The following is a 24,188-nucleotide window of genomic DNA, read 5'->3' as shown; positions in this document are numbered from 1 at the left end:
ATGACCATAGATGTTAAGTCCCATAGTGCTCAGAGCCATTTTTTGAACTACTTAACTTAATGGGGTAACCTCCACCTCACACCGGCCTATGTTCGAAGGGCCATGACCCGCCATAAACTCAAAGGTCTTCTTAGGCACTTGTGGGTTTCATTGTTCTGAAGAAGGTGTAGTTATCTAAGCCGAAACCTAGATTAATACTAGGTGCTTTTTCCGCAATCGTGGCGGGTTTCTAGTTTTTTAATATAAAGTTCCGTCTGAACTTAGTTATGTATACAGATAGTTCATCCACTCTGGGAATCGAGAATTTCGGCGACTTCCGCTTCGTATCGATATCGATATTAGCAAAATATCAAAGTATGTGACATAAATGGCCGTATCTTTTGACTGCATTGACGTAGGTGCTTCAGGAGGCCAAGGGGCGATAAACTTTAATGTGTGGCATAAATTTCAATGAGATATGTCTACCAGTTCCTTAAGAGACGGACAGAGAAACCGTCGGGTAACATTAAAAATTGTTTCCCGATGATAAATTACTAATTAACAACTTCATTTACTTGTACTCTAAAACCTTGTTTCTTACCAATTTTCGTGATTCTGGGTGAACGGGCATTAAATGTGTAAAGCGGACATGTCATCTTAGCTATTAAAGAGAAGTTAACTTCTGTCATACACCGATATACGCATCTCTGGGAGCAAGCCATGCTGATCCTCGATCTTTGGTTGTGTTATTATATCGTCTCTGCCTGAGGGCGCCTAGAGAGAGTTTTATTATTAGTTGAGATGTATAGGGAAGCAGAAGTAGAATTGTACGGTCAGCAATTTTTATCTGATATTTTGCTGTTAAATGTCGAATACAGATGTGCTTCACCGTAATTGAATAAGACGATGGTGAGAGTGTTTATAGATTTTGAAAATATTTTTGTGAAGAATTGTGATTCGAGCTAAATTAGCAGCTTTGCATACTTGCGCGAAATTAGGACCGTGTTGTAAAATGAACTGTCATAGAGAGATCTGATTGAAAAATTTCACTCATACACTTCTCCAGCACGGTAAACTGTGTGTCCTTAACCAGATACTCGTTTTGTGAAAATTTAGATATCATTTTGGTTAGGTTAACTTTTTGCGTAATTAAATGTTTTTGATAATCATTCAGAATTGTTTCTAGAATCAATCAATCTTGCACAAATTCAACACTGTTTACGATCTAGAAAGTGAAATTATAAGCTAACTATTTACTACAAAACTGGTTTAGTAAAATGTAGAACATTTGTACAACATTTAAGCCATAGTCATACGGTTAGACTACGAATACAACACAACGTCTTTACACAGATAATCAGTGGTTAGGTCAGATAGATTACATTGAACTGGAAATTATTTTGTTTTTATGCAAAGTAAATGTCAGTGAACAGTATGATGCATCCGCTTGTGAAACCTATTCCATATTCCGAGTTATTTTTCGCAAGTTAGCCACAAAAACCAGCAATGAAGCTTTATTAAATTAATCTGGAAAATTTATTCGCATAAAAATTAATAGTGTATTAGGTGTGTAATTGTTATTGATTTTCTGGCATATTTTTGAGTCGTTGAAAACTGACAGCTTTGATGTCAGGTAACTCAGCAGTGTTCACTTGACTGCACAGTTCAGGGCTTCAGTAATCACATTTTCCAGTTTAATTTCGTGCACTTACATTCTACGTTAACCACATACAGAGTATACAAAAGAACACTTACGTGTATCAGACGTTTAAACGTGGTAGGGAAGCTAGAAGACCTGAAGAGGGAGGTGCTATGGTTCAATCTAGATATTGTATAGTGGTGGTGAGTGAGGTGAAATGGAAAGAAAACAGGCTTTCTGGTCAGATTAGAATCCGGTAATATAAGCAGCAGTAGCAAATGGAATAACGATAGTAGGATTCGTTATGAATAGTAAGGAACGAAGAAACTGAGTTCTATGAACAGATCAGCGATAGGGTTATTCTCATCAGAATCGACGGCAACGCAGTACCGACAAGAATAGTTGAGGTATACACACCGATGGCGCAAGCAGAATATGAAGAGACAGAAGAGGTACATGAGGATTTTAATTGGTGATTCAGTATGTAGTGGGAGATGCAAATCTAAAATTTATTTTCTCTCGATCCCCCAGCTAGTTGGATGTCATGATATGACGTTACAGTAATAGTAGTGAACCAGATTGCTGCTATAATTGATGTCTTACTGCACCAGATTACAAAGTAGCAATAGACATATTTAATCTCTATGGCCAAATTCGTGCTATATGCAGGTAAATACGCTTTATTAGCACTTGCAAAATTATAATTAAGAAGAGTGTAGTTTGATTGTGTACTGGTACTTACATCCGTCTTGTGCCATATCCGTGTTACTGTCTTCTAATCTTATTACTGCTGAAGAAAGTTCAGTTGTAGCCTAATTTTATTTGTGAGTCATTTGCTTTGCTTATGATTGCTGGTGTTGGGAAATGTCAGCTTTGGTCTCTCATCGATGATATATGCTGTTGTAGTTTTCACAGTTCCGACTAACAGCAAATACAGCGATGCTGTATGCTTGCTATTTGTTTACGTATCTGCATGGAAGTCAAAAATGAAGGAATATGGCGCTATAGACTTACGCTGTACGCTGAATTGAAGCTGGAGTGGGCAGGTCCTGCCACCATCTTAAACAGCCTAAAATATTCGCACACTTCTGTTTACGACTGATCTTTGTTCTTTTTGTCTGTCGCGTGCATGTAACAACTGTTTTAAATACTAAAGTTTACAGTGCTTACATAAATAACATGCTGTTAGGAAGTCAGTTTCATAGTTTTTGCTCAGTTAATACGACAAATTTGGCCTTGTAAATATAACTTGCTTTTTTTGGGTACGTTTAGAATATCCGAAAGAGAAGGAAATGATTTGAAAAGCATGCTCTTTTAATCCATTTAATTCCAGTATTACTGTATTTTTAGTGATAGCAAAAGAAGCTGGAACTCAAAAACCAGTTATTTTTCGCTACTGGCACAGGCATTGCTTCCTGTTTCTTACATTTTCAGCTTTTAACTCGTAGGCATAAAATTTTTTATGTTCACGTTTGGAAAAGAATTACCTACGTGTTCTTTGCTACCCCATAAAAGTGTGCAATGAGGAAAGAGGCAAGGCTTGGTACCATATCTTGTTCATGTCAGCAAAGTGAACGATTACTGAAATGTCGAAGAAACACAAATGCATAGAGATATACGTCCACGCAGAATAGGTTTCTAGTTTTGTTATGTTGTCAGTGCATTGTGGTTTACACATCTTCTCACTTTGAAATCTTAACTACGATGCGTCAGTGATTGTGTGAATAATATTAGTAACGTACTGGGAAATAAAAATATGTAATTTTTTAAACATTCCCCAGCCATGTGCAATACTGCTAATGTGATTATGGTAATTGTCACAAATATTTAGACTCCGTAAAATTTATATTTTCCTTCAACGTGTATGTAAGTCATTTTGTTATGTACTGATAGCCTAACCTGTGTAACATATAGGTCTAGATCTCCAGCTGTAGCCAATTTGCATCTTTTCACGGAGTAGTTCGCATCAGTAACTCTGACAGCATTTTTTTTTTTTTTTTTTTTAGGTATAACGAAACATATTAAAATTGGAAAGTACGTCTACTTCGATCAGTCTGCTTCATTTTACTTTTGAATTTCATTCTGAGGTTTTCAAAGTATGTAAGTGTATATCATGCTTTGTGATGTACCAATAGATAGTTAGTTACATGTTCCATGTATCATCCATGATATGTGATCCATTTAGCAGCCATCGTATTTAAGTGGAACGAGGCATTTTATATCAACTTCATTATTTTTGTAACTATGTCTCTTTGTTGATCATTTATTACTTTTTGTTTTTTAATTAAAGACAAATGTTAATCAGTAATTCCTACCATCACCATTTACACATTACGTCAACGGTCTTCTGCGAAGTAGGGGTAGTTGTCTAAGAGAAACGTTTTCAGCTTAATTTAAAATTTTACTTCGCAGTCTGTTATTTCTGGTCGTTACGTAAGTGATCATTGTGAACCCCTTTTTTATGCTACGGATGACCTTAGTGTGGCATAAAGACCGACTTTTTCTCTTCTGGTATTGTAATTATGTACTAAGGCACTGTTCCTGTTGGAGTGCAAAGAATTGCTTACAACAAACATGAGGGAATAACTATATTGTGAAGCGGATACACTGCTAGTCACGCTCTGAGCAGCGGTCAGGAACGACGAAAAGAGTGTTCACGTAGATTTTCGGCTAAAGCCTTCAACAGAAAGAAAGCAACACACATAGTTATACAATCATAACATAAACCTCAGACGCACATAAAAACTGTCTCCTGCCGTCTTACCTAGAATTTTTTTTAAAGAAGGGGCAAATAGGAGCAATGAGCAATTATTAGTGGGAGTCGTCATGAAGTGCTGCATCCATAATAATCAGCGCGGACGCGTAGCCGTGTGTTGTCAGGGGACATCATTAATACAGTGCGGCTCGGATGTCGAAGCGTTCGCTGTATGGCAGGCAAAGATAAACACAGGAAAGAATAAAAGTAAATAGCGCATCCTCAAAAAAAGTATACAAAAGAAAATATTGCCCGAATGGCTCCACTTACGACTGAATTGTGATTTCTTTAAACTTTAGATTATGATGGAATCGATCAGGATACGACGCAAGCTGGTTGATCTGTGGCTGGCACGTGTTATGCTTTACATTAAGCCTTGGTTGTTATTCTGTGATTAGTCTCCTTCAGTTATCGCGATTATGCTGTTATCCTCTCTCTCCACGAGTGGCAGCAGCAGCGTGTATCGATATTCGCAACCCTGACAGTCTTCGGCCTCGCGCTGATTGTTTCCAGCTGTGCCGCGCGCGCGAGTTGTCGGTAGGTGTGGAGCAGTGAGGAAGAAACCGCGGCCGAGCCCGCTGGCGGCGTCCACGCGCGGTTGGAGTGTGAGGGGCTGTTCCCTTTGCTACGAGGTCCGTGGCTCACCGATCCCGGACACGAAAGTTGATTCTTTACTTAATCTACCAGCCAGCCCCAACTGTTCACATTGTGTCGTTTGAATTTCGTTCTGGGCTGTTGGGGCATTGCTGCGAGCAATAACGCGTGTTTTCAAGTTCGCGAAATTCTAGCCGCCCTCCTGTGGAGTTTTACTTAACTTAATTATTTCTGAATTGAAGTGCACCAGCGGAATGTTCTGCCTTGTGACCTTTAGCGTTCCGGTTACCTGCCGTCGCCGTTGACGTAAATTCAGGCAGTGTATTTTCCTCATCGTGTTTTGGCTGTCCAGCACACCATGTAGTTTGACAGCTGAATGTGTAATCAGTTGTGGGCGCTGATACATTCTGCGTTGTTCCGTTGAACTCCCTGTTGTGTGCTGGTCGAGTGCAGCAGAAGTTATCCTGTCGCTTGGTTCGTTGAATGTCTGTCAGTTGGGTTGCCGTCGGATTGAGAATTGTTGGGCCGACTGCCTGTCTCACCTACGCGAGCGTTAGTGTTTGAATTCCAGGCTGACCTTTGGAAACTTCTGAGCGCCATTTGATGTGCTGCCTTTTCTCATTTGTCTTTGTTGTTTGTTTATGTATGGCTTCTAGCCTATTTGAAATTAAAGTTGTTTCGCCCATAAGGCTGGAGATTGTTTGGCCTTCAGCATGATTTAAAGAAATTTTAGGATAAGGCCTTCTGCCTTTTAAAATTCAAATTCCTGTTTTGAGCCTTAAGTTATTGGCCTTCAGCCGATTTTAAGTTAAAGTTGTTTTGCCCTTAGGGCTCGAGATTGTTTGGGCCTTCAGCCTATTTTGGAGAACTATTTTAAGATGAGGCCTTCTGCCTTTTAAAATTAAAATTCTTGTTTTTGAGTCTAAAGTGATTGGCCTTCAGCCGGTTGTTCTAAAATTAATGTTCGGCTTGCTCTGTTTCTAACGTTCTTTACTCTTATAATATCTGTCAAATGAATAAAGGAGGAAGTTCGAGTGCAACTGACAGCCACTCATTTTGGCCCCTTTCCACAAATTAAACTATCTGTCCTGTCCTGCGGGTATAGCAGGGGACCTCACCGGCACTTTTGGTGAAATAACTACGTGTTCACACAATCAAAGCGCCAGATGTTATTTGGGATAGGACAGATATCATCAATGGTCGAAACTGGACACTGGCGTATCAGAGTGACATCACGGGGAAGTATCACCGCAGTGAACCATGGAGATGTAAATGTGCTAAACGTAATGTTTTCAGCTATGTAAGATGGCGAACGTCGGTTTCAACTTTATGACGTAATGACGACTCCCTTCTTTTTTTAAACTCCATGTTCGTTTCTCTATGTACCGTAATGATCTATGGAGTGGTAGTATAATCTTTATTATGTTCTCGTGGTGTACCTTCTTTGTTTTTTATATTGTTTCGACGATCTGGAAACGAGCTCTGATTACAGTAATGTTATCTACATATTTTTTGTGTCTCAGGTCCGTTTGTTCACTTGGTATTTTATCAGGGTCTGTCCGAGAGTGTATATAGATTTCTATTTATTCCAAAACATTTATTTTAAATCTCTTTCACTTTCACGTGAGAATTTCACTGCCTTTGTTATGAGGGCTGCCTCATGGTTTTTTCTGTTTTTTTGAGTGACTGAAGAACGTGGACTGGTTAGTGTCGCTATGTCTTGTGTATTCTGTGTGCCTAATTTCAAAGATTCTGTCTGCTTGTCCTACAATCTCATCTAGCCCCGCTGCCTTTCCACTTGTAAGCGAATGTAGTTGCGTTTCTATTGGGCTATGTCATTATCTGTCATTTCATCGATCGTACGGAGATTGAAAGGATTGTGTTATAGTCTTAAATAGTGAAACTATTTCGGAAGTCCGAATTCAGTATTTCAGCCTTCTCTCTGTTATCTTTCGTTTTGGTGCCAGTATGTTCTTTGAGTGACACAGATGACTTCGAACTGGTTTTTTTATTTTATATTAGGCGGAAACCTCTTAGGGTTTTTATTCAGATCATTTAAGAAAATTTTGCTATTAGACTAAGTGAAATCTTCTGTCATTGCTCTTCATGCACTCATTATCACTTCGTTCAATTTATCTTTTTCACAGCTGTCTTCTAACTTCTCTTGAATCTGTAAAGAAGATCTCTTTGTGTCCGTAACTGTTTCGTAAGATGGCTAATATAGAACGATGGGTATTTCCCATCCCTTACGACCTTACTCAGAACGTACTTGTCTAAACCATAATGAACGATGCTTTGCTATAAATGAAACTTAAAACTGTTTGGAAAGGTGCGGGATGGGATATATTGGGTTAATATTACGAACACGTAATTGTCATGTCCTACAATAACGACTGCTTGACTGTCTATTTAAACAGCAGGTAACAACAGCTCGAAATTCACTCGTAAAGCCGTTGGACAGTAAATACACCGTTTCCGCTTTGTCTTAAAGCTCACAATCTTTCTTTGATTGGCTGTCTGAAAAAACTTCAGTGCATGGGGCTCTCGTAATTGGACTTCTGTTAATTCTATAAGGTTCCATGGGTCTATGATCTCTTATTTTCTTCTCCCCGAGCCCGCATCTCGTGGTCATGCGGTAGCGTTCTCGCTTCCCACGCCCGGGTTCCCGGGTTCGGTTCCCGGCGGAGTCAGGGATTTTCTCTGCCTCGTGATGGCTGGGTGTTGTGTGATGTCCTTAGGTTAGTTAGGTTTAAGTAGTTCTAAGTTCTAGGGGACTGATGACCATAGATGTTAAGTCCCATAGTGCTCAGAGCCATCTTCTCCCCGGCGTCGCCGGTGTTCATTTTTTAAATATCCTTGTTTCTATTTTTTTTATTTCTTCTCATCATATCATTCATTCTTTCGCTTCCTCTTCTACATCGATTCCAAAATTATTTTTTTCTTCTTAAGGTTTTACTAAATTTGAAAGAAGTGCACCAATATTCTGGACGACTAGTTTCATGAGATGCTGATTTCTGCCATCCTCAACTGATACAAGCAATTTCATGAGATTGATCAACGTAGAATTATTCCTGTAGTTTAAACACATCTCCGTGTAACAACGGTTGAGCAGCTGCAGTCGTTCATAGAGTATATTGTTTCTTGTTGTCTTATTACGTACATTTCAGTACGGACGCGTCATGTCTCAGAGGATGTACCTTCTTTCTTTTTCAATTGGCCGTGGTGGTTGCTTGAGAGGTGTCTTCTCTTTGTGGAGTAGCTTGCTTGGTCACCCGCTAATCGTTGGAGCAGGGAACTTGGCCCTTGTTCTTGACAAAGTGATTCTTCACAAACTATTCCTCAAAGTGTTCTCGGGTGCCAACCAGACTGCAGCCACGTCTACTCACGCAAGGATAGTGGTGTGACGTGTAGCTGATGGTTGCACTGCTGTGGTCAAAAAATATTTGTTGTCACTACAAACTGGCACCACTTAGTTCGCTAAATAACAATTTTTTCTCTGATATGGATTAAAATCCGATTGGTCACTCACTAAACGTAATGTTTCTCGTGTCTGATTGATGGACCGGTGGTTGTACGAGTTTGTTTGGACGAAGCAAGCTACGCGTTTTCTTTGACGGGGTGAGGTGAATGTGAGATCCGAAGTACGAAAAACATTCTTGTGCTAGTCTCTGGAAGAATCACAGGTGTTCCAGCTGGAGTGGCCAAGCGGTTCTAGGCGCTACAGTCTGGAGCCGCGTGAGCGCTACGGTCGCAGGTTCGAATCCTGCCTCGGGCATGGATGTGTGTGATGTCCATAGGTTATTTAGGTTTAAGTAGTTCTAAGTTCTGGAGGACATATGACCTCAGAAGATAAGTCCCATAGTGCTCAGCATTTGAAGCATTTTTTGATCACAGGTGTGTTTTCGTGGCAGACTCTCAGAGAAACGGACCTCGAGAATGATGCGATGGCGGACATCAACCCTGGGGGCCAATCATGAGTGAGGCAGATTCAGAAGCCTTGAGAGCAGAGGCTGATGGGCGGTGATTCTGTTTCCATGCTACGGCGGTGGGCGTTAAATTTGGTAAATGTGGCACCGTTCAACAGAACATCAGGCCCGAGCCAGGCTTAGAGACTTCACGGAACGGAGAGTTAAATTTATCCTCAGTCTGTTAATTCATCTAGCAGCTTCTCTTTAATTTACGTATGGATGACAGATCCGTGAGTGCTTACCCATTGCCGAGCGGATGTATTTTCACCGCATGCCTTCTTAGCTAATATTTTTATAGTATAGTATGATCAAAGCAATTGTTTCCGTCTCGACACGTAGCGAAGTTTTTGGCCGAACTTAGTCCAGGTAGCACCTTCCATTCTGGCCTGCCAGTTTTGCCTGCTGCCCAACAACCACTGTATCCTATCTGTTCATGATGTTCTTTGAAGATGTTAACTAGACGACCCTTTGAGATGTAAGTAACTTGAAGAATCCATACTGCTATTATCATGTTTATGAGAGATCTTATATGACCTTACGTATCCTAGACCTGCGCTGCCGTTAATTGCTTATACTGAGCAGCCAGCCCCTTTTCAAGCGAGGACAACAGTTATATTCTGGAATGCTACAAGTGCGACTCGTCTTTCCTCACAAATAACGTCGTTCTCCGTCTCCCAATTATTGCTTCCGATTTATTCCAGTCCCCGCCTCGTACTATCACCGTCGAAGTTATTAATATCTCCACACTTTAATGAGACCTTTCATGACTTCCGCCGTCCTCGTGACAGATTTACTTAACGCTTCCTCCATCCCGCCTCGAACTCACTGTTCTTCTTCCAGACTACATATTTTCATCTTACAGATTTCTCCTTCCGTACAGAAATACTCAGAAAACTTCTGTTCATAAATTATGTGTGCCTTTTCTACCAATAATTCAACTTAACACAACCGTTCGTCTTAATACAGCTGACCCCTCACTTTAAATAACTTGCTTAACACCCCCTGTCTGTCTTGCTTTCGTGAAACTTTTACGTATATATCTTTTCCGCTACTGTACCGAACTTCATAGATACACAGATAATATACACACATTAAGAATGATATTACACTTCAAAAGAAAATTATTTAATTCACATAATAAATTCACGTCACACTTTCACACACATAAGCTCACAGAATGACTAAAGGAAATTTAAGAGAAGCAAAACAAAGAGAATGTATACAGTTTCTACTGATATCACGTAAGTCGAGAAGTCTCTTACATAAACATGAAAGAGAACTAACATATGCCAGTTGCAACAGAAACAGAAATGACTTTTTTTTAGTCATTCCCACGCCAACATGCTTATATATGCGTGACACTCTCCCCTAGTTCACTTCAATACAAAAGAAACCGCACTTCCTTGAACTTCCTCCACGATTCCTGTCTGGTACGAATCCAGTATCGTGCCGCAGTCTCCAGAAGATGGAGGACAAGCGTAGTGTCGGGAGTCTCTTTAGTGGATCTACTGCAGCTTCTGTGTGTTTTATCACATAAAACGCAGTGTTTAGTTAGCATTTCCCAGAACATTTTCTAGCTGTTCGTTCCACATTAAGCTGTTTGTAATCCGTGTTTGTAATCCCCAGACATTTTGTTGAATTGATAGCCTTTATGTCAGTGTGAATTATTGTCTAACCGAAAATTAACAGAATCCTTTTAGTACTCACGTAGATGACCTCACACTTCTTATTGTTTAGAGTCAACTGTCATTTTTGTCAAAATACAGATGTTTTGTATCAACTGTTTCGAATTTTATTTTGATCTTCTGATGACTTTGATAGACAGTAAACGACAGCATCATCTGAAAACTAACTATGAGGCTGTAGCCTTTAGCACAGAGTGTGTAGGGAACGAACCATTGCCTCGCGGTGGTTCTGTGTAGTTTTATGGTTGATTTCGTCTCATGGCATTGGCCTACTCCTTCAGGTTACCTGCAGCATCAACCACGATCCTTTTTTTTTTATATTCTCTACGACGAAGTACTGCCATTTCTTCAACACATTCGCAGTATGCTGCAGATACCCCCAAGCCGTGTTCACTTGGCTACACACATGTTTTTCTGGATCGTGGAAACATTCAAGTACCCCATAGCAGCTCAACTGTCACGCTAGATCACTCGACCATGATCTCACACAAAATCTCTGACCCTATTTGGAAGAACAGGTGAAACGTAGCAATCAAAATTTCCGCAATTTGTTTACTTTATGGATCTGTATCATCAACGAGTGGTTTCAACTGGATGTGGCATACCTATAGAAACTTGTGGAATGTGTATCTCCAATGAAATGAGAAGATTTTCAGGGATGGGAGCGGTGTTACTCGGCGATGTCTCTTGAGAGCGATAGGAGTCATGGTTGATTATTTTTCTGATGTGTTGGTAAATGTGCCAACACCTTGTAGATTGAGTAGGCCGAAATGCACGCTATCTAACGCAGACGGGCGTGAATTCTGGAACAGGATAAGTAGTGAATTCTCATAAGAAAAGTATGCAGCTCCTCGAATACTTATCTTTTATTCTTTGATGTGAATACAGCATTCTTGATGAGACATTTCATACGATAGCTATCAAACTATGTAAGGCTAATGGCGCCTTGCTAGGTCGTAGCCATGGACTTAGCTGAAGGCTATTCTAACAGTCTCTCGGCAAATGAGAGAAAGGCTTCGTAAGTGTAGTCGCTAGCAAAGTCGTCGTACAACTGGGGCGAGCGCTATATCGTATCTCGAGACCTGCCTTGTGGTGGCGCTCGGTCTGCGATCACACAGTGGCGACACGCGGGTCCGACATGTACTAAATGGACCGCGGCCGATTTAAGCTGCCACCTAGCAAGTGTGGTGTCTGGCGGTGACACCACATTTTCTAAGAAGTATAAACTTTTTTCAGTGGCTATACCGTTTATGTATAGTTTGTTATTTGTGTCGCAATGCATGCTTTATAGTGTGCTCGTGGAGGTAATTAAAAGTACCACATCATATAAAACGTTCCTAAAAACTAAACACTAGACAAGTGCGGGTAGGTCTCGCCCTTTCTGTTTTACGTATGATGGGTATCCTGAAAGTAAGGTCCGATCAGACACGAAATGGAAACCACAATGAAAATACTATAAGACATTGCAGAGATGTTTTGGGCCAAGTTTCTGCTATGCCTGTGTATCGGAACACGCTGTTCCTTGCTGTCCTGAGCGCACAGTGAGCACGTAGATCTGGCTATTACAGTAGTGTCTCCTGCCAAGTGTGGGTTTCTGCAGAGAAATTTCGCTTAATGTAGGCAATCCCACGTAACTTGAGCCTTGTGCGGCTCGCTTTCTTGCAGTTCATAACTTGGCGTCATGTAATAGCGGTAGTGGCGTCTTGTTTCCTTCTTGTGTTAATGGCAGCACTGAGCTGGCTACTATTGTTTGTCCGCCAGTGGCAGCAGCAGCTGTTATCGATAGCCAATACAGTGGTACTATCTTTGGAGCCACGGCTTGTATTTCCGGGTCGTGGTGTGTGTCAGGCAGATGGACTTCAGATGGAGCAGAAAGGAGGTCCGCAGTGCGGGGGCGGGCTGGGACCGCTGGCTGCGTGCTGGCACTGTCGGACTGGGGGGCTGTAGCTGACGACAGAATCCAGGATGTTTGAAGTTGAGTGAACCTAATCCAGTAGTGAAACCTCTACTGGCTGTGATCTCGCTGTTGTTTGCGTGTTGCTGCTCCCAGGGTCGGTGAGACCAACCGCAACAAGTGGAGTCTGTCAGGTTGGTGGAAGCTATTAGCCGCCTTCTGCTCCTTGATGTTTGTTTGGATTTAGTATTATTCTTATTAGTGAAGTGCAACCAGTGGTATTTTCTGCCTTGTGGACGCTAAGGCCCTAGTTACCTGCCCTGGAGGTTAGCGTACTTTTCTGGCAGTGTACCTTTCCTCCTCGTGTTGATGCTGTCCGACATGTCGTGTTGTTCGGCAGCCTCTTGAATTGCACTGTGCATATGCTTTTGGCAGGTCTACCTTGGTTTTAGTGCTTCCTTCGGCCTTGGGTGTTTTTCTGAAGACATAGTGCTTTCCGTCTCTTTGCCTTTGCCTAAAGATATTCCATCGTTGCACTGGCGATCAGACGTTAGGTGGATTGCTTAGTTGGTCGGTCGGCGCTTAAGGTACCACTAGTGTGAGTTGCCATCCTGTTACGTGAGTGCAACTCTGGGCTGCCTGTCTCTCCGCTTAAACAGCTGTAGTCGCCTTTCTCAGGTCGATCCTGGGTGCACTGTCTGTGGATCACTCCGCCTTATTTGGACAAGTTGTCATATGGTTTAAAATTCACCCTAATGTTTTAACGTGTTATTGCCTTCCCAACTTGTAATTCCGGCCTTCAGCCGTTAATTGTTTGTAGCACTACTTGTGGCCTTCAGCCAACAAATTATTTTCAATTATCTCTTAACAAGGCCTGCAGCTGTCACTATAGCTTGTTACAATTCCTTAACACTGTTTTAAAAAAGTTTTTAGTATTTTAACATGCAACTGCCTTCCTTACTTGCAATTCAGGCCTTCAGCCGTAGAGTATTCTGAAAATTGCTTGTGGCCTTCTGCCTTCAATAATTTTGAATCCTTTCTTAATCTGGCCCTCAGCCATTAATTATTTGTAACATTGCTTCTAGTCTTCCGCTGACAAATAATTTCCAATCCTACTTTAGTGAGGCTGTCTGCTGTCACTATAGCTTGTTACACGTTATTAAGATTATGAGAAAGGTTGTTAGTATTTTTAGAGTGCAATTGTCCACCTTATTTGTAATTCAGGCCTTCAGCTGTAGTGTATTCTGAAACTGCTGCTGGTCTTCAGCCGTTAATTGTTTGTAACATTGTTTGTGGCTTTCAGCCGACAAATAGTTTCAATCCTGTCTTGATAAGGCCTTCAGCGGTCACTATAATTTGTTACATTTATTAAGATTGTTAAAAGGGTTTTTGGTATTTTTAACGTGTAATTGTCCACCTTATTGGCAGTTCAGGCTTTCAGCCGTTGTGTATTTTTGAAATTCCTTCTCGCCTTCAGCCGACGAATATTTTCCAACCTTCTTAACCAGGCCTTCAGCAGTTGATTGCGTGCAATACTGCTTGTGGCATTCAGCCGACAATGACTTCCAATTCTTCTAATAAGGTTTTCAGCCGCCAGTGTAGTAAAATCTTTTAAAAAATGTTTGTTGAGAGTTTTTTTTAAATAAAGTGTATGTGTTTTCTGTACAACCAGCGGTAACTGATTAATGTCCGTCCACACCTTTCCTGCTTTCCCTAAGTTCCAAGTTTCATACATTCAAATATATCCTTCTTCACGAAAATTCTCAGCCACACACTGCAGAGACCATGAAGACGTTTTTGCTGCATTTTTGACGGGATGTGTTTGATCACCCACCGCACAGCCCGGACGAGGCTCCCTCCGATTTTCAGCTCTGCTCATATGAATATCTGACAACATTTCGGCACAGACAACGAGCTGTAGACCACGTAGAGAATTAACTTAAAGCACAGGCGGCTGCCTTCTCTGACGAGGGTGATGGTAAGCTGGCACAACACTATGACAAACGTCTAAGTCGGAGCGGCGACAACGTAGAGAAGTAGCTGGAAGGTGTAGCTAACTGTTGCGAATATAACATTTCTAATTTTGACTGTGTTTCTCGTTTTGCGACCGATGTGAACTTACTTTCTGGACAGCCTTCGTAATAGGTATTTACGTATAGGTTTTCATGAGTGTGTTTGTGAGCGCCAAAATATGTAACCTAAATGGCCGTATCTTTACAGTGCATCCACTTACAAGCTTAATGTTTCTACACAGGCAAGTAACCGTAGACCTTAGTATGTTTACATCCACTTCAGCTGGATACGTCCACCCATTCCCGAGAAAAATGGGTATTAGTAGAGGAGTGGAAAGACGGACGGACAGCAGTTGGTAAAGAAATAGTTTTTACGTTATATAATTACAAATTAACAATTTTATGGTTCTTTGCATTACTTGATTCTAGGTCAACAGAAAGTACTCCACAGGTTCTGATGAGTGAGTCTGCGAACTTTTTCTGCCATTTACAAATGACCTGCAACTTTGATACTAAAACTAAAGAACTCCTCTCGAACAGGCCTTGGAAGGCTCAACGGCACCGACCGGCCACCGTGTAATCCTCAGACCACAGGCGTCACAGGATGCGAATATGGAGGGCATGTGGTCAGCACACTGATCTCCCCTCTCCCCGCTGTATGTCAGCTTACGAGACCGGAGCCGCTACTTCTCAATCAAGTAGGACATCAGTTTGCTTCACAGGGGCTGAATTCACCCCATCTGCCAACAGCGCTCGGCAGACCGGATCGTTACCCATCCAAGTGTCAGCCCAGCTTGACATCAAGAAAATGGTTCAAATGGCTCTGAGCACTATGGGACTTAACATCTGAGGTCATCAGTCCCCTAGAACTTAGAACTACTTAAACCTAACTAACCTAAGGACATCACACACATCCATGCCCGAGGCAGGATTCGAACGTGCGACCTTAGCGGGCGTGGCTCCAGACTGAAGCGCCTACAACAGCTTAGCCACACCGGCCTGCAGCCCGACATCGCTTAACGTCGGTGATCTGACGGGAACCGGTGTTACCATTGCGACAAGGCCGTTGGCACTTTGATACTAAGATAGGTTATATTGAGACAACCCGGAATTTTACATGTACGGAATGTGAAACTTATATGATACTTCGTATTTATAAAAAGATTTAACAATATTGAAACTCCAAATAGTCTAGTTATCCAGTCAAAAGTAATTAAAAATAAAACTCTTAAAATTAACGATGTATGTGTACAAAATAGGTATTTAGGAAGATAGAAAAGAGGTTATTACGTATTATAACGTTGACATAGCGTGTTGGTATCTGGAAAAAATGTTGTAACATAATAAGATTCTTACGTTTGAGAAGGAGAAATAGAAGATGATAAGAAGTACATAGGTTTGTTCCAGAGACACCATCACCAAGCTGTCTAGGGCGTGAGGACACGGCAAACCATCGAGCTTATCGCGTACTAGGTAGCGTGCGGAGTACATCTTTAATTTTCCTTAGATTAATTTCTGTGTGCAGACGTGTATCAAAATATGTGACATTAATGGCCACATTTTGATTGCATTGGCAAAGAAGCTTAAATATTTTACATCACCCGGGTACCATTGTCTATAAAGTTCGACGTAAATGTCAACTTGATATCTCTACCCGTCCTCGAGACAAACAACCAGACAACAAAATGATCCTTAAAGGTAAAAGGTAAACGTACTTTTCTGCGGCAGTTGTCAGAGTCAATAAAATTCTTCAGGATCTATGACTGCATTGACAGTGCGCAAAACTGCTGATATATCGGCCAATATTGCAAGTAGCCTTCTTCACGTTGTTTTTTGTTTTTTTCTTTGTCGGAAAAAGAAGAAGAAATGAACCACCCCCTGAGGAAGGGCACTTGCAATAGTGACCGAAACGTCTGAAGTTTTACACAGAGATAATATGGTCAGGACCGAGAAAAATTTGATTGACTGGTTTCATAAGATGGTTTTGTTCTTATCTATCGAGGTATGGAACCTTAAAAGCGGAGGCGTGTTGCACCTTCCTTAAATATTTGTTCGCATATCTGCGATACATCTTGCACAACACCCACATCTATGTAAGAGACTGGGAGAGCAGAGGAATTTTCTAGCTACGTGATGCTCAGATGGAAATAGTCTCCATCATATGGGCTGTGGCTGTCGATTCTGCGGCGATACTATACCTGGGGGCGCTGCACTGGCCTGTGGGCGTACTCGCAGCCCCTCATCTCCTCTCGATGCACCGTTCGAGGCTCGAATAACAACGCGGCCACCCTAGCAAAAATATGCAAACAGGGAGAAGAAAGATGCCCCAGGGAGGCTGCGGGGCGGCATTCTTCATCGCCGCCGCCTCCGCTGCCGCCGCCGGCGCGCCACCGCCACCGCCCCCACTGCCGCCTTGCCTCCTGGCGCCGATATTGCAGCAATATTGCGCGAGAGAGAGCGACCGGCGAACGCCTCCGCCGCCGCGCCGTCAAAGGGCCCTCCCAGTCCCCGCGATATTGGCCGTGGCGCACGCGCACCGCGTCAAGACGCAGGGAGGCCGTACTGAAAGGCGGGCCTCGGTGTCCTCAGCGCTGCAATTACCTGCAACTGCTTTTGCAACTCTACCAACAGTCGTTGAAATGTTACGTGCGAGCGGCGTCTGTCGTAGCAAGCATCGTCAAAATGCACTCTTCTCCTCGAGGGGGTCATACAGAACTCTGTACAGTCTGTCTGCCAACTAAATAGCGAGAAGGGCTTTTGGCGTGGACAGTGGCCTTTCACGGAAGAGCGTCTAAGCTGCCTCAAAGGCGCACTAGGGATCTGTTTTCCATCTACCAGGCCACTGCAGCGATGAGGTGGTTCACGTGAATTCCATTGATGGGCTTTGCCTGCGTTAGCTACATTAGTTACAACAACCAGTAATCCCTAACCTTCCACCAGATACATTAAAGGATATAACTCTCATGTGTAAAACACAAAAAAAAGTCTGATTACTTTACAGCGCCATTTTTTAAGAAAAGTTGGTTTTTAATGCATCTTATTAATTATTATTTTACATCTTGACCTATTTGTTATGCAATGAAATAGTGCCGCTGGTATATTGAGCGGTGTATGTGTACGCTGTTTGAAAAATGTACTGCGACTGAAGAAATAAATGAAAATGTCATTCATGATAGTGAAGTTTGCTGAATGAACATCGAAAATGTAATAACCGCAGAAGTTTATTCCAGTCATTATTTTGTTTTGTTAGGGAGTGGGGGAGGGGGAGATTGGAACGGGCGCGGGGACGGTGTTAACGAGAAAGAGTTTCGAAATGGTGCTACACTAAATGTAAGTTTTACACGGATAGCCAGTACGTAAAGGGAGATGAAATTCAAATCGTCATGATGGATTGGAATGCAGATGTAGGGGTAGGAGTAGAAGAAATGGTTATAGAAGAATATGGGCTTGGTACTAGGAATGAGAGAGGAGAAAGACTACATGAGCTCCGCAATACATTTCAGCTAGTAATAACGAATACTCTGTTGAAGAATTCTGGAGAAGGGAGTAAACTTGGAAAAGGCTGCTAGATACAGGAAAATGTCTAATACATTACATCATGGTCAGGCAGAGATTACGAAATCAGAAAATTTATTGTAAGGTAGATACGGATTTAGATCCCAATTTACTAATGATGAAGCGTGGGCTGGCGTTTAAGACACTAGTGAGGAAGAATGAATGGGCAAAGAAGTGGAACTCGGAAGTACTGAGAATGAAGAGATACGCTTGATGGTCCCTGAGCCAAGAGATACTGCGATAATGAGTAGCTTAGTAGGCAGTTCGGCTGAAGACGACTGGACGTCTCTAAAAAGGACAGTCATAAAAGTTAGAGGGGTACAAGGAAGGTAACGGCAAAGAAACCATGTTATCGGAAAAAATGCTTCAGTTGATCAACAAAAGAAAGAAGTAGAAAAACGTTCCTTAAATCACGAATAAAGAAATGCAAGACATTTAACAATGAAATAAACAGGAAATGTAAACAAGCTAATGAAAATGCCTGCTTGAAAAACGTCGAGAAATCGTAAAGGAATTGATTGTTGGCAAAGAAAAATTAAAACAGCCTTCGGTGAAATATAAAATTGAGGCCCGTAACGTTAAGAATTCAGTGAGAATTGCACTGGTAAATGCAGAGTGAATAGGTGGAAGTAGTACATTAAAGGTGAGAAGCCCTGCTTGACCCGCAGCACAGGAGAGGTACGGTAGTTTAAATCGTGGAAAGGGGCCAAAATAAGTGGCTGTCAGCTACACTCTAACATACAACTTTATTATTTGTTCAAACCTCACAAGAGCCCAAAAAATGTTTTTTAACACACAGCCTTAATCTTTGGGACTCAAGTATTGGCTGAAAGCCACTTCAATTTAAAAAGGCTGAAGGCCAATAACTTAAAACGCAAGCATACTCAGAAATTTAAAAGGCAAGCCTTATGAAATGAAATGGTCGTACGGCAATGTTGGCCGGGAGACCCCACGCGAGGTGTTCGGCCGCAGAAATTGCAAGTCCTTTTTAGCTCACGCCACTTCAGCGACTTGCGAGTCATTGATGATCAAGGACCCACAACACCCAGTTATCTCGAGGCAGAGAAAAATCCCTAACCCGGGACATCTTGCGCGGGAAGCGAGAACGCTACCGCAAGACCACGAGCTGTAGACATGCAAGCCTTAACCTACAAGAGTTCTTTATTTTGGCTGAAAGCCCAGAGAATCTGAGATTTTCAGAGCAAATAATGTGAATTCAAAATCTGCTGAAAGCCCAGCATTTAAGGCTAAACATCATTAAATTTTTTAAATATAAACAAGGCCTTACGTAAAACAGTTCTTAATTAGACAAAACTCAACCATTTTTTTTAATTAAGGCCTTAACAGCAAAACAACTCAAACTCAAACTCAAAATCGGTTGAAGGCCCAACACCTAAACTTTCAACAACATTAAAACATTTATAATGCCAAAGGTCTTAAGTGAAACAGTTCTTGAAATTATTCAGAACGCCTAAAGAATCTTACGCCTTAAGGGCAAAACAGCCTTAAATTTAAAAAAAAAAAAAATTGACTAGAAGCCATACAAGTACAAACAAGAGCAAATGAAAAAATGGCAGTGCACCCAATAGAACTCAGATGTTCGAGTGTTGGCCTGGAATTCAAACAGTAACGCTCGTTAGGTGAGACAGGCAGTCGGGCCAACCATTCACGGTCCGACGACAGATCAACCGACCGACAGTCAATGGACCCAACGACAAGATAACTTCCACTTCACCCGACCAGGGCACAACAGGGAGTTCAACGGAACAACATAGAAGATATTGGCGCCCACAACCAATCATACATGGAGCTGTCAAACTATACACAATGCTAGACAGCAACAACACGATGAGGAAACTACACTGCCAGAAAATCATGTCATCTGCCAGGACAAGTAACCGGAACGTTAACGGCCACAAGGCAGATGAGTCCGATGGTGCAGTTCAATTCAAATAACCAAAAACAGTGAAACTCCACCGGAGGGTGGCTAGAATTTTCTAACTTGAAAACCACATTGTTGCTCTCGGGAATATCCCAACAGCTGACAACGAACTCCAAACGACAAAATCTGAACAGTCTTGACTTCATCTACATCAACATCTACATCTACGTGATTACTCTGCCATTCACAAGAGAGCGCCTGGTAGAGGGTTCAATGAACCACCTTCAAGCTGTCTCTATACCGTTCCTCTTCCGAACGGCACGCGGGGAAAACGAGCACTTAAATTTTTCTGTGTGAGCCCCGATTTCTCTTATTTTATAGTGATGACCATTTCTCCCTATGTAGATGGGTGCCAACAGAATCGGAGGAGAAAACTGGTGATTGAAATTTTATGAAGAGATCCCGTCGCAACGAAAAACTCATTTGTTTTAATGATTGCCCACTCCAATTCACGTATCATGTCTGTGACACTATCTCCCCTATTTCGCGATAGTACAAAACGCGCTGCCCTTCTTTGTTCTTTTTCGGTATCATCCGTCAGTCGCACCTGATGTGGATCCCACACCGCACAGCAGTACTCCAGAATAGGGCGGACAAGCGTGGTGTAAGCAGTCTCATTAGTACACCTGTTGCACCTTCTAAGTGTTCTGCCAATGAATCAGTCTTTGGTTTGCTCCACTATCAATTTGACATCATCTATCGATAGCGCTCATTACTTCATGAGTATAAAGAGCTAGTTGTGTTTCACAAGAACGATATTTTCTGAATCCGTGCTTACTATGTGTCAATAAACCGTTTTCTTCCAGGTACTTCATAATGTTCGAATACAGAATATGTTCCAAAACCCTACCGCAAATCGACGTTAGTAATATAGACCTGTAATTCAGCGGATTACTCCTACTTCCCTTGTTGGGTATTGGTGTGACATGAGCAATTTTCCAGTCATTAGGTACGAATCTTTCTGTGAGCGAGTGTTTGTATATAATTGTTAAATATGGAGCTATTTTATCAGCATACTCTGAGAGGATTCTGACTGGTATACAATCTGAACTGGAGGCCTTGTCTTTATTAAGTTATTTAAGCTTCTCTGTTTGACTGAGGATATGTACTTCTATGTTTCTCATCTTGATCGGAATTCAGGAATATATACTTCGTCTTCTTTGATGAAGGAGTTTCGGGAAACCGTGTTTAATAACTCTGCTTTAGTGGTACTGTCATCAGTGAATTCACCGTTTTTATTGCGCAGTGAAGGGCGTCTTGCCACTGGTGTACTCTGTGTATGACCAGAATCTCTTTGGGTTTTCTGCAAGATTTCGAGACAGAATTTCGTTGTGGAAATTATTAAAAGCATCTTGCAGTGAAGTGCGCGATATATTTCGAACTTTTGTAGAACTTTGCCAATTTTGGGGATTTTACATTCTTTTAAATTTGACATGCTTTTTTCGTTGCTTCTGCAACAACTATCTGACCCGTTTTGTGTACTACGGGGGATCAGTACCATCACTTATTAATTGATGTGGTATATATCTCTCAATTGCTGTCGATATTATCTCTTTGAAAACACTCCACAACTTTTCTACACTTACATGATGAGATCGGAAGGAGTGAAGACTGTCTGACTCTTAAAAGGGCGTTAAGAGCATTTTTTTCAGCTTTTTTAAATACATACACTTTACATTTCTTTTTGATGGTTGTAGGTGTTACAGTAGTCAGCCTTGTGGTCGCTAATCCCTATTCATCACAATACTCACCATCTGTCCAGGATTATTTTTGCTAAAAGGTCAAGTATGCTTTAGCAACCATTTACGCTTCGAATGGGCTCATGAACTAATTGTTCAAAATAATTTTCTGAGAAAATATTCAGTACAACTTCGGAAGACGTTTTATGTCTGCCGCCGGCTTTAAACGTACAATTTTTCCATCATATCGAGGGTAGATTGAAGTCACCACCGACTGTAATTGTATGAGAGGGGTACTTATTTGAAATGAGACTCAAGTTTTCTTTGAACTGTTCAGCAATTACATCTTCTGAGTCGGGGGTTCGGTAAAACGATCCAATTAATAGTTTAGCCCGATTGTCACGTATAACCTCTACCCTTAGTATTTCACATGAACTATCTACTTGAATTACGCTGCAAGGCAAACTACCACTGACTACAATAAATACTCCACCACCAACTGTATTTAATCTATCCTTTCTGAACACTGTTATATCGTTTGAAAAAATTTCGGCTGAACTTATTTCCGGATTTAGCGAGTTCTCTGTACCTACAACTACTTGAGCTTCAGTGGTTTCTATCAGGGCTTGGAGCTCTGGTTCTTTCCCAACACAGCTACGACAATTTACAACTACAATACCAATCGTTTGTACAACAACCTTACTGTATTTTACCTGCCCACTTTTCGACAGACGCCCCTTCTGTGGTTCCCTGGGACCCTCTGACCTCAAAAACCGTCCAGTCCCTTCCACACAGTCAATGCTACCCGTGTAGCCGCCTTCTGTGTGTAATGGATCTATTAAGCGGAACACGGAAACCCTCCACCCGATGGCCCAAGTCAAGAAATCTGCAGCCTACACGGTCACAGAACCAGGCAGAATCTGCTCCGATCCAAAGCGACAACACGTCCTTGGTACCGACATGAGCCACCAACTGTACTTGGCTTCATCCTGTACTTGGTGATAGATTAAATCAAAACTCAATTTTCGTGCCCAGTGTCGGTGAGCCACGCACCTCGTAGCAATGGGAACACCCTCACACACTCCGACACAGGGTAGAGACAGACAGCGGCCCTGGCCAAAATACGTCCTGCGTAGAATTCATCACTACTCCACGCCAACCAACCGACTTCCAGGCCCGAAAACGGTAAAAGGACAAAATATTCGTAGGCCGATGAGACGACCAACCGAACTACCAACCAACGGTCGTCCCGCTCCAATTTCCCTCCGTCGGACAGTTCATGTGTGTCGCCAGCTGTCGGTGAGCACTGGGTGTCGGCGCCTTGCTGGTGCTCCGTCCCTGACTTCACTGCTGCTAAGTTCCGACTGCACTGCTGGCCCGTCCCGACCTAACTGGCAGACACACGACGGCCCGGAAATACTATCGGTCACTCCAGAGATGGTACGACAGTACACTTATCGATACTCGCTGCTGCTGTCGCTCACGGGAAGTTAAGGCAGGAATAAGAAAACAAGGAGACAGTACCGTAATTGAAGATGACAAACAATAAATGGCATGAACACGAGCCCTGCATGGCTCGGAAGGCATCTATGAGGGGAAAGACTTGTCTGATGTTATAAGAAGAAACACGAGTCGATAGGGGATCCAGTTTTAGGATCAGTATTCAGAAGAGCTTTGGAAGGGTTAATATGAAATAAGGCAGAAGAGAGAGACAAAATTCCATCGGCATTTCTAAAACCATTTACGAAGTTGCATAGGCTCCTTACTTATCTTGCATTTATCGCGAATTTCTTGCCCAACGTAAGTCCCGAGCGACTGGGAAAAAGCGCAAGTGACGCCTGTATATAAGAAGGGTAGAAGGACGGATCCTCAAAATCGGTTTGTTGCAGGATTCTCGAACATATTCTCAGTTCGAAGTTGCTGTCCATGCATCAGCACGGCTTTAGTAAGCATCGCTCCTGTGAAACGCAACTCGCCATTCTTTCACATGATATCTTGCGAACCATGGATGAAGGGTATCAGACGGATGCCATTTTCCTTGACTTGCGGAAAGCGTTTGACTCGGTGCCCCACTGCAGACTCCTAACTAAGGTACGAGCATATGGGATTGGTTCCCAAATTTGTGAGTGGCTCGAAGACTTCTTAAGTAATAGAACCCAGTACGTTGTCCTCGATGGTGAGTGTTCATCAGAGGTGAGGGTATCATCTGGAGTGCCCCAGGGAAGTGTGGTAGGTCCGCTGTTGTTTTCTATCTACATGAATGATCTTTTGGATATGGTTGAAAGCAACGTGCGGCTGTTTGCTGACGATGCTGTGGTGTACTGGGAAGGCGTCGTCGTTGAGTGACTGTAAGAGGATACAAGATGACTTGGACAGGATTTGTGATTGGTGTACAGAATGGCAGCTAACTCTAAATATAGATGAATGTAAATTAATGCAGATGAATAGGAAAAATAATCCCGTAATGTTTGAATACTCCATTAGTA

Source organism: Schistocerca serialis, chromosome 6, assembly GCF_023864345.2.
Source record: "Schistocerca serialis cubense isolate TAMUIC-IGC-003099 chromosome 6, iqSchSeri2.2, whole genome shotgun sequence".
Lineage (NCBI taxonomy): Eukaryota > Metazoa > Arthropoda > Insecta > Orthoptera > Acrididae > Schistocerca > Schistocerca serialis.
This window is presented reverse-complemented; position numbering follows the sequence as displayed.